The following is a 10037-nucleotide window of genomic DNA, read 5'->3' on the forward strand; positions in this document are numbered from 1 at the left end:
ATCATAACCAAGTTTTTGAAATGTCGTCATAACTTTGAAAGTCTATGGATCTAGTTCATTTTACTTGGACATACGTGTACTGGTTTTTCACTGAACATTCTGCCCGAGTAGCGGGTCACACGACCAAGTTCAAAGGCCGGGTAATTTTGGGTCAACAAACTTTGGCAATGTTTGGGGTATTGGTTGAATTGCCATCACAACTTTGAAAGTTTATGGATATAGTTCATGAAGAGTAATCAAGTATCATTGAACATACTGCGTGAGATTCAGGTCACATGACCAAGGTCAAAGGTCATTTATGGTCAATGAACTTTGGCCATGTCTGGGGGTATTGTTGAATTGCCATCATAACTTTGAAAGTTTATGGATATAGTTCATGAAACTTGGACATAAGAGTAATCAAATATAATTTATTGTTTTGCACGAGTCTTAGGTTACATCATGATCAAGGTCAAAGATTATTTAGGATCAATAAATATAGTCTTTTATTGTCATATGAATGGTGTGTTTGTGAATAACTTTTTAATAGTCGTTTTTAAAACCAGCCCTGCTTCTACGGTATATTGAATCGCGCAATGCAGGCGAGACTGCCAGATGCGTTCTACTTGTTTCAATATACATTCTGTTGCTTGAATATCAGAGTTTCAGAATTTATTCAAAGTTCGAAAATTCACGTTGGCCTATATATTACTTCACCTTAACCACTCTTACATTACCCGCCCCGTGATTATGCTTATCTGTTGTTAATACGCATCATTGGTACTTCTCATATCATCCTGGTATAACTTCAAGCCACTACCGGAGTCACCCCGAGTCAACCTTGTGAAATTATACACATCAAAATGACTGTGGGGAAACTGCTGGAGAGGATATTGCCTCGTGGACGATTGAAAGTTTTGTAATTTGTTTGCATTGAGATGGAAATAGGAATAAGTAACTTTTCCATGGAAGACCAATAAGCAAACTTGAACATTCTACAGATCTGGGACGCACTGGGTATTATTGATTTCGTATCCATTTCCTTCCATGACGTTTTCAAAAGCAATTGTATATTTTGCTCATACTATAGCTTCATTAACAAATTTCTAGTCATGTGGATTTCTAGATATCTGAAAAAAACCTCATATTTGAATAAAACATAAGAAGAAAGAAATGACCAAAACATATTGAATTTCCTAATACACAAATGGACCTGATTGATGTGATAAAAAATGATAACACATAAAAATTCTTTGAATATTCTCATTAATCTATTTCGCAACCATTGAAATGGTCATCTGTCGAATTCAAATGATACATGGCTATACAAACAAGATAAATACATATGTAAAAATGATCGACCTGAAACCAGATCAACTTTGACACTTAATTCGATAGAGATCATCACTGAAATATATTTGATTTACAAGCTTAGCCAGCCAAATTTAAAACAAAAATCCACAATAGACAAGATCAGTTAATGAAATAGGTTTCTAAGATGAGGCGAATTGAAAAAAAGTCGTGAAGTTCGCAAACAGTGATCGCAATTTCACGACACAATTCGATTGTAAACCATCAGACTTTTTGGTCACTATTATAAAGACTTTGCTATAAACTGAAACTAATAACCAAAAAAGGAGAATGATGTGACAAAAATTCACCAAACTTGTGACTGGCGAAACTACTTATGTAAAGTGGTTAAATTGATGAACAGTGGGACGGTGGGAAATCATGACCACCATAGATTTCGGTAATAAGCGATTCATTTCGGATGATTTATCAGATTAATGTTCATGACGATCAAGGTCCGTTTCATAAAGAGTTATAACTGTTGTATCTTTGCCATTATGGCAACTACCATGCATGGTAACCTTGATTATGATTGGCTGCTGAGACCCGTTGCCATGGTATTTGCCATAATGGCAAACTTACAACAGTTGTAACTCTTTATGAAACGGTCCCCAGGTGAATATTTCTTCTCCAAAATAGCATTGCTCAATTACCTACTCAAATTGGAGCAGATCAAGTTTTAGAGGGCCAATTCGTATAAGTACTCTGGTCTTTTATAAAAATAGCTAGATTTTAGTAAGAATGACGGGAATCTTGTATATTGTTTGAAATATTCCCTCCTCACTGCGAAAAAAAAGTATTTTAAAGAATAGAGATAAGGTAAAGTTTCCCTCTTATAGGTATCAATTTAAAGTGGGTCGATCTATATTAGAGTATATGCAATAACTGAATATTTTTTTGTCAGCCATGCAGTTGACAATTGACAGTCATTTTGAAATATCCCACTGAATACCTATCAACAGTGAATATAAATTAAATCATACTGGAATGCAACAAGGAAAGTCTAGGCTTTTGATAGAATTGTTTCTCCAACATTGACTCGATCATTTTACATCGTACATTGGACACAGTGTTGCAAAAACGTTAATGGTGTAATGATAACTCGGCTTCATATAATTATGTATGACAAAAAATTAAGTTGTCTTGTACGATTTTAATTCACGACAGATTGAATAATCAATGATTGCCTCTTTGATTGTAAAAGAATTGCAGTGTACTCAATATGGATTAATTTGTGCAAGATGATCTTCCACTGTCTTAAACAAGTTTAGGGATCCGGTTTATATGGATCATCGACTTAAAAACGTATCGAATAAACCTTTTATCTATTTACCTCCGATCTACAGTTGTTTACTTTGAAAAACATATTGAAAAACCGAAATATTTTGGCACACTGCAAAAACGCCGGGAGAGATGAGATGTTAAAACAACACCGGTTTGGCGTTAGGCTAACACCATTTTGACATTTTAAGCAACACCATAGTGACTAATATCAGTTTGATTATTAACTAATGTTGTTTCAACACTTCTCTGGTGTGGACCGATAAAGATACCAAGCTGTTGTTAAAATTAACACCGGCGTTTTTGCAGTGCAGTTTTCATCATTCAATATTCATGTTTCTAGATTGTATTACCAGCAATAATTTTTTTTAACGGATGCATTATTTTTTTTACCAGACGCATGAAATTGAATTTCTTTTTTTTTGTGATTTTTTTTTTCTTTATTAAAAAAAAATACATTAATAAAAAAATAAAAAATAAAAAATAAAAATGTAATTTTTTTTTCTTTTAAATTAAAAAAAAAATTAAAATATTTTTTTTTCTCATGCAACCAGTAAAAATTCTAGCATAGCTCTCAAACAATCAGATTGCAGGGATTTCGATACCCATTCTATAATATAAGATATACTGATTTATAAGCATTCTCCTTCTTAACTCGTTTTTCTTTACCTTTCTTTTTCTCGACCGTGGAAGTTTTGGTGTGGTGTGATGTTGACCCCCCCCCCCTTGGTACACCAGTGCCTATTAGTGAAAATGTTAGACTTTTTAGGACCCATGTATTTTAAAACTACTTGGATAACTCAAGGAGGTTCACTCACTTCTAAAAAAAAAGGAATTTAGAAATGTTAAATTATGTGAATCATAAACATCCAAAAATGACACTTTGCATCACTTCTTTTTTTAATATACTTGCAACAATTCATAATTAGTCGCGTAATCTTCAATGTCTAATCAATTCAAATTCGATTTTATTTCCAACAGAACATACTTTATAACAAATTATTTTCGTACATGTCTATACGCCTAGATGAATATTTTGTTAGGTTAAGTACTTAGCTTTATAATATTTAAATTCAATTCTTTATCCCTTTGTAAAGAATATGTCTATATTAAAAAACAATACATGAAATGGGATGTCTGAACATAATTATATATTTCAACTAAATATGTGTAAGCAATACATATTTTTATAGTAGCCTACACTAAAACTGTCATGTTAGTGATTTTCTCAGTGGGCTCAATCAGGTTCGGCCGGGGAGGTAAGGAGCATTTCAGGGTGTTTGGTGATATTTCCCGCTCAACATTCTGATTAAAGGCGAATGCTAAAGTATATTAAGCTCAATCTAAAACATATCCACATCGTGAATTGATCAAGTAGGTCCCTAGTTAATAATGCAAATTACGTTTCACAATAGCAATACTTTTTAGTCGGAAGATGTATCCTACCTGTTGTAAGCACATTCTGCAGGTGTTTGAGGATTACGAAATGGGGTCATTAACCATGATCTTTGCGGGTAACCAGAGTCACAAAGAATGACACCTTCCAATTCACCACGCTGGAACGATTGTCCTACTGCTGAATTCTCGAAGACTCTGCTGTCATGCACAGATCCTGGCCACCGTGCACTTACATTGATGATGTTGTACTTGGCATCACTTAATATGTACTGAACATTGATGCTGTGCCATCCTTTCCTGTTGATGAAGGCGTATTCAGTGTCCCCCAAAGGGCTGCCATCAAGCCAAATATGAGTACAGTCCGACGACCATGGGAAATCCACTCATCTCCATGAACTCCCTCTGCTTTTCAACCACTGGCCGCCATGTTATCACTTCATCTTTCAAGTTTGCCAGAGCTTCGGAAACTCTAGCAACTATTCTGCACACGCTATAACTGAAGAAACACCATGCTCCTTCTGGACACTGGAGTAAAAGTCGGATGTTGCATAAAAGTTTAGAGCAACAAACACCTGCAGCCTTAAGTCTATGGAATAACTCCTCTCTGTCAAAGACAAAGGGGCTATGCGGTCCTGAATTAGGTCGATGATCCTCATCACCCCTTGCCGAGTGAAACGGTAGTACTTATGCATCTTCTTATCGTTTAATATATCCAAGGGATTGGTCCTATCCCTGAAGACACGCTCTCGATTGAGCGCTCGAGCGTTGTTAACGTACAGAAGAAGAGCCATGATGAGATAAACTTATGAAAACTATTCAAAAATCTAAAATTGTAGAGAGCAGAATGTCTACACGGTCGAATGTCAAGAAAGTAGTATCGGCAAAGTGTTGGCGCCAAAACATGACCTTGGGACAGAAAGTTACGTTTTTGAACCCATCGCAGCCCTGCGATCTCTTTTTGGGCATCTGCTGAGATGAGCCGCGATGGGTTAACGATGGATGAACCCGTCGCAAGAGTTTCGTGAAATCGAAAAGCAACCCATCGCCCATGGGCGATGGGTTTGCGAAGTTGCGATTTCTATTTCTGTACAGAGTGCATATTTTTTCTGGGGGGGGGGGGGGGTGTGCATTACAAGGGCAAGGGGCAATTGCCTTCATGGTTTTTTCAATTAGAGTAGGAAACATGCAACCCCCCCCCCTTGTAGCCTGAATTAACCATGGATGTCCTAAAACCTCATTCTTTTGAAAACTATTTTTCCCGAAAATAACCTCCAATTCTGCCACAAGAATGACAGAGAATCTTTTGTTCTAAACATGTTTGAAAGGCTGTGAAAATTATGAAGCTTTTAGTTTTGTGCATTACCTAGTTGCGGGATGTGCACAAAAAATAGCCCAAATATGTTATTAATACAAGACTGAAAAGACAAATTAGTTCCTTCCAAGTTTTCACGCAGTGTAAAGAAAATAAGAACAAGGGAGAGTGAAAATAATAAAAGTTATAGAAATAGCTTGGTCTTATATCATTTGTCGTTAAAAGTAAATCAAACTCACCCTGAGGTCATCTAAACATCTTTATAGAAATACCCTCATGTGTATGGTGGGCCATCAGGGCCAAAAATCAAAGATTGTGAAAATAAACAAACAAGTGTAAAATTAAACAAAAGAGTCAGAAATTAACATCAAATAACCCAGAAATAAAGACTTTCACAAAATTAAAGGGGAATCCAGCCTTGGCCATAAAATGTTATGTTGGGAAGGAGAAAAATAAATTAAACAGAATCGTGAAAGTTTGAAAGAAATCGGACAACCAATAAGAAAGTTATAGCTGCTTTAAAAATGAGATCACTAATACTATGTAGATTTCAAATTGGCAACTGGGTAAGTAAATTATGACAAGGGGCAAGGACAACTTTCCCATAGGCCATGTACTTTATTATCAGGGATTTGTGGTTTTCTCTTAAGTACCCATTCCCCTAGGGCAGTAATCTAAATATAACCCAGGTATTCTATTGTTTTATGTCCTCATGAAAGAAAAATATAATTTGAAATAAAACTTTTGGGGAAAATGACATTTTAGCCATAATATGTATTGGAGTACATGGAAGAGTAGTCCTTGCCTTACATCACTATGACATCCCATATGCGGCCAATTTGAAGTCTCCATGGGTATAGTGATTACCAATATTTAGAACTTTTAAAAATTCATAACTTTCTTGTTGTTTGTCCAGTATTGTTCAAACTTTGACCTATCCACTTGTCTGATTTTTCTTTTCCTTGTAAAAACAAGTTTTTATTTGGGTTGGATTCCCCTTTAAAGAAAACGTCCGAAATAAAGACAATTACATAATTTGATATAACTGCAGAAAAATAGACATCCACAGAATTATTAATAAAAATGCAGAAATAAATTGTCAACTTCAGAATTATAAGGATATCTACAGAATAATTATAGACAACTACCTGACTACAGAATTGAAAATAACACTGCAGAAATAAAGACAACTACAGAATTAAAATTAACTGAAGAAATAAAGACAACCCTAAAAACGTATATAAACACAAAATTATATAACCACAGATATGTAAATAACGACTCGAATCAAGTCTACCGTAAAAAAAAGAGATCGCTCTTACAATCGTCAAACACAGAAACGAGATCAAACACAGAAACGAGATCAAATACAGAAACAAACTGACAACAATAGGACAAGAAAGTTGGTTGGATGTTCGATATTCAAACTGTGAAGTTGGTTTGATATTCACGTTCGATATTCAAACGCGTTTGAAGTTGGACTAATATTCGATATTCGATTTTCAAAAATTAGGGGAAATGGGGGTTTTAACAGGTGCAGCACGTCTCGGGCAACAATAAAAACATTGGCTTGCCCTAGTACGAGGACATTTAGGGGACAAACGTCAGTGAATAAAAGGGCATGAAATTTTTTTTTTAGAGGGGCCCCCAGGGATATCCCGACAGCCTAGCCGGGGTAACTACGTATCCTAACTTGTAGAACTTGACTCGGGCAACAAGATAAACACTAGCTTGATCCGGCGTATGCACACGTAGGGGGCTCAACTTAACAAAATTAAAGGAATAAAGGGCTATTTAGAGCATTTTATTAATTTAAATTTTTTTTTTTTTCAAGAGGCCCCCAGTGATATTCCGACGGCCTAGCCGGGGTAACCAGGTATCCTAACTTGTAAAACGTGACTCAGTCAACCAGATTAACACTAGCTTGACCCGGCCCATGCACATTTAGGGGGAACCACGGTCCTGACTTTTCCCCTATCCCTTGGTGCCGCCAATGGGTAGAGTAAAAAAAAGGAAAGAGAGAAAACAAAATACGAGAGAGAGAAGCGAAAGGGAGAGATAGGAAAGAAAAGGAGGGAGAAAGGGAGATAAAAAGAGAAGGGAGAACGGAGGGGTCATATCATTGTATGAACAGGATATTTTATGATTGTGCCCCGAGCATTAGGGCGAATCTCAATGCGTGAATAAGAACAAAAAAGAGGGGGCACACCATGGCGCACGCAGCAAAAATTTGCTTAATTATAAGTCTCGAGCGAGCGAAGCGAGCGAGAAAAAAAAATCACCTTTAATTTTGAGATTGATTTTGATATGCAGAAAATGACATCATAATCTTTCATCTTCCCTTTGTTTCTTTTCTTTTATCATTTCTTTTTTGTTCTCGGTTGTAGAACTTTTTTTTTTTTTTTTTTTTCTGGGGGGGGCAGTGCTATGCGGATCGGGTCCGGGGCAATGACGGCACCAGGGTTTTTAACCTAGAATGAGGCAAATGAACATTTTGGGACGGGGAGGGGGTGACACAAAATCTTTTAAAATCGAGCGAGAAGCGCGAGCTAACTTTATTTCAAATATAGTCCCTACTGACTTGAAAAGTGAAAAGGGATCTGTTAAAGACTAGCTGTATGCATTACTTGGGTCATGAAGATGATATCTCACCAAATAAATAATGCGAGCGCGAAGCGCGAGCTGAAATATTTTGATATCCGGGGATGATGCCTGGACGTTCTAAGCACTTTTTTTAATCATGAACTGAATGGTTATCTAATTCGCTGAAAATATTTTATTTATGAAAATTATGAATACGCAGGATATGTATCTCGTTAAAACAAATAATGAAAACTCTAATAACATTGGATTTTTAAGCCCCATGTGAACAGATACTTTACTTATCTCAATTATTAGTAACAGTGAGCGCGTAGCGCGAGCGACATTTTGAATTTTATGTAATGACCTGAAAGATCTATGTTAGTGACCAGAATTGTTGGGAGCTAAATGCTAACGGTGGATGGATGAGAAAATTTTCAAAATTTAAAGAACAAAAAACAGTTTGGGAGAATTATGACAACTTTTACTATACATTTTTTTCTTCAAAATTTCGGGGGGGGGCAACTCACTGGGGCCTCCCCCTTTGGTGCCGCCACTGGTCTGGGGCGAAGCCCCCGGAACTTCGAGATATTTTTAAACATTGCAGATGGCCATTTTTTATCAAATCGCGGGGACATACACCACATATTATATTAAGTTCAATGCAGTTGCGGATGATAAACGAAATATGTTGAGGCAGTACAACATAGCAAATGTGGAAAAATTTGTAAAAGTCGCCAGCGAGCGAAGCGAGCCAGAAAATTTTCGCCTTTTAAAATGATTTTGAAATTAAATTCTATTTATGTGATAGTCGCTTTGGAAATTTAGCCGATCAATCAACCAATCGATCAATCAATCATTAATTAGTCACGCGATATCGTCTAAAAGAGACATTTTAGTTCATGAAACGTTTATTTTGTAATGGTATAACTCATTGTTGATTAATTTGATTGAAGGCTACACATGCAAAAAAAGTCTCGCGAGAAACATTTGAAGATTAGAGGAGCTTTATTTTCTCTTTTTAACCCTTCCACATGGTTCCTTTATTGAAATCACCCATTATATTTTGACAATACATAATTGAATAATTGAGACAGTATATGACACAAAATTTAAATATATTCCATGAAATTGTCGTAACATTTGTTTAAAGAAGCAAAATCAAAGTGCAAAGGAAAGAAAAAATCCATACAAGATATATATATATATATATATATATATATATATGAATTTTAGAATGATATCTGAGCGGAGCTTTATACTCATATTTTACATTTTGACATTACGTTTTCTATCTATTTACGCCCCGCCCATCATTTCTCCAAGCGATGACGATCTACAACAGAAGGCTAAAGATATTCATTCGACTATTTTGTAAGCTGACTACAAAAAAAGAGTATGTATAATGTTTAGACTGATTCTAGAAACAAAGAATAGGCAACCACTAAACATATTTTGTGCGAATGAAAGAAATATAAAATACAAGTATCACTCAGCTTTCAGAACTATTTTAGTGGCGGAGGAATTAGGACTGAGTATAATTGATGAATAAGATCTACTCATGAGATGCTTTACCAAGTTGCCCCCTAAATGTGCATGCGCCGGGTCAAGCTAGTGTTTATCTGGTTGCCCGAGTCGAGTTCTACAAGTTAGGATACGTGATTATCCCGGCTAGGCCGTCGGGATATCCCTGGGGGTCCCTTGAAAAAATACTTTTTTTAAAATTAATAAAATGCTCTAAAAGCTCTTTATTCCTTAATTTTTGTTAATTTGGGTCCCCTAAATTTGCATGCGCCGGGTTAAGCTAGTGTTTATCTGGTTGCCCGAGTCAAGTTCTACAAGTTAGTATACGTGGTTACCCCGACTAGGCCGTCGGGATATCCCTGGGGGCCCCTCTAAAACAAATTTTCATGCCCTTTTATTTACTGACGTTTGTCCCCTAAATGTCCTCGTACTAGGGCAAGCCAGTGTTTTTATTGTTGCCCGAGACGTGCTGCACCTGTTAAAACCCCTATTTCCCCTAATTTTTGAAAATCGAATATCGAATATTAGTCCAACTTCAAACGCGTTTGAATATCGAACGTGAATATCAAACCAACTTCACAGTTTGAATATCGAATATCGAACATCCAACCAA

At 36.1% G+C, this 10037-nt stretch overlaps 1 pseudogene; it reads right to left on the reverse strand.

Annotated features, from left to right (window-relative positions):
• Positions 1 to 4052: 4052 nt before the first annotated feature.
• Positions 4053 to 4799, reverse strand: LOC129275410 (putative nuclease HARBI1; annotated as a pseudogene).
• Between the last annotated feature and the right edge of the window lie 5238 nt (positions 4800 to 10037).

This window comes from Lytechinus pictus, chromosome 2 (assembly GCF_037042905.1).
Source record: "Lytechinus pictus isolate F3 Inbred chromosome 2, Lp3.0, whole genome shotgun sequence".
NCBI classification, from domain to species: Eukaryota; Metazoa; Echinodermata; class Echinoidea; order Temnopleuroida; family Toxopneustidae; genus Lytechinus; species Lytechinus pictus.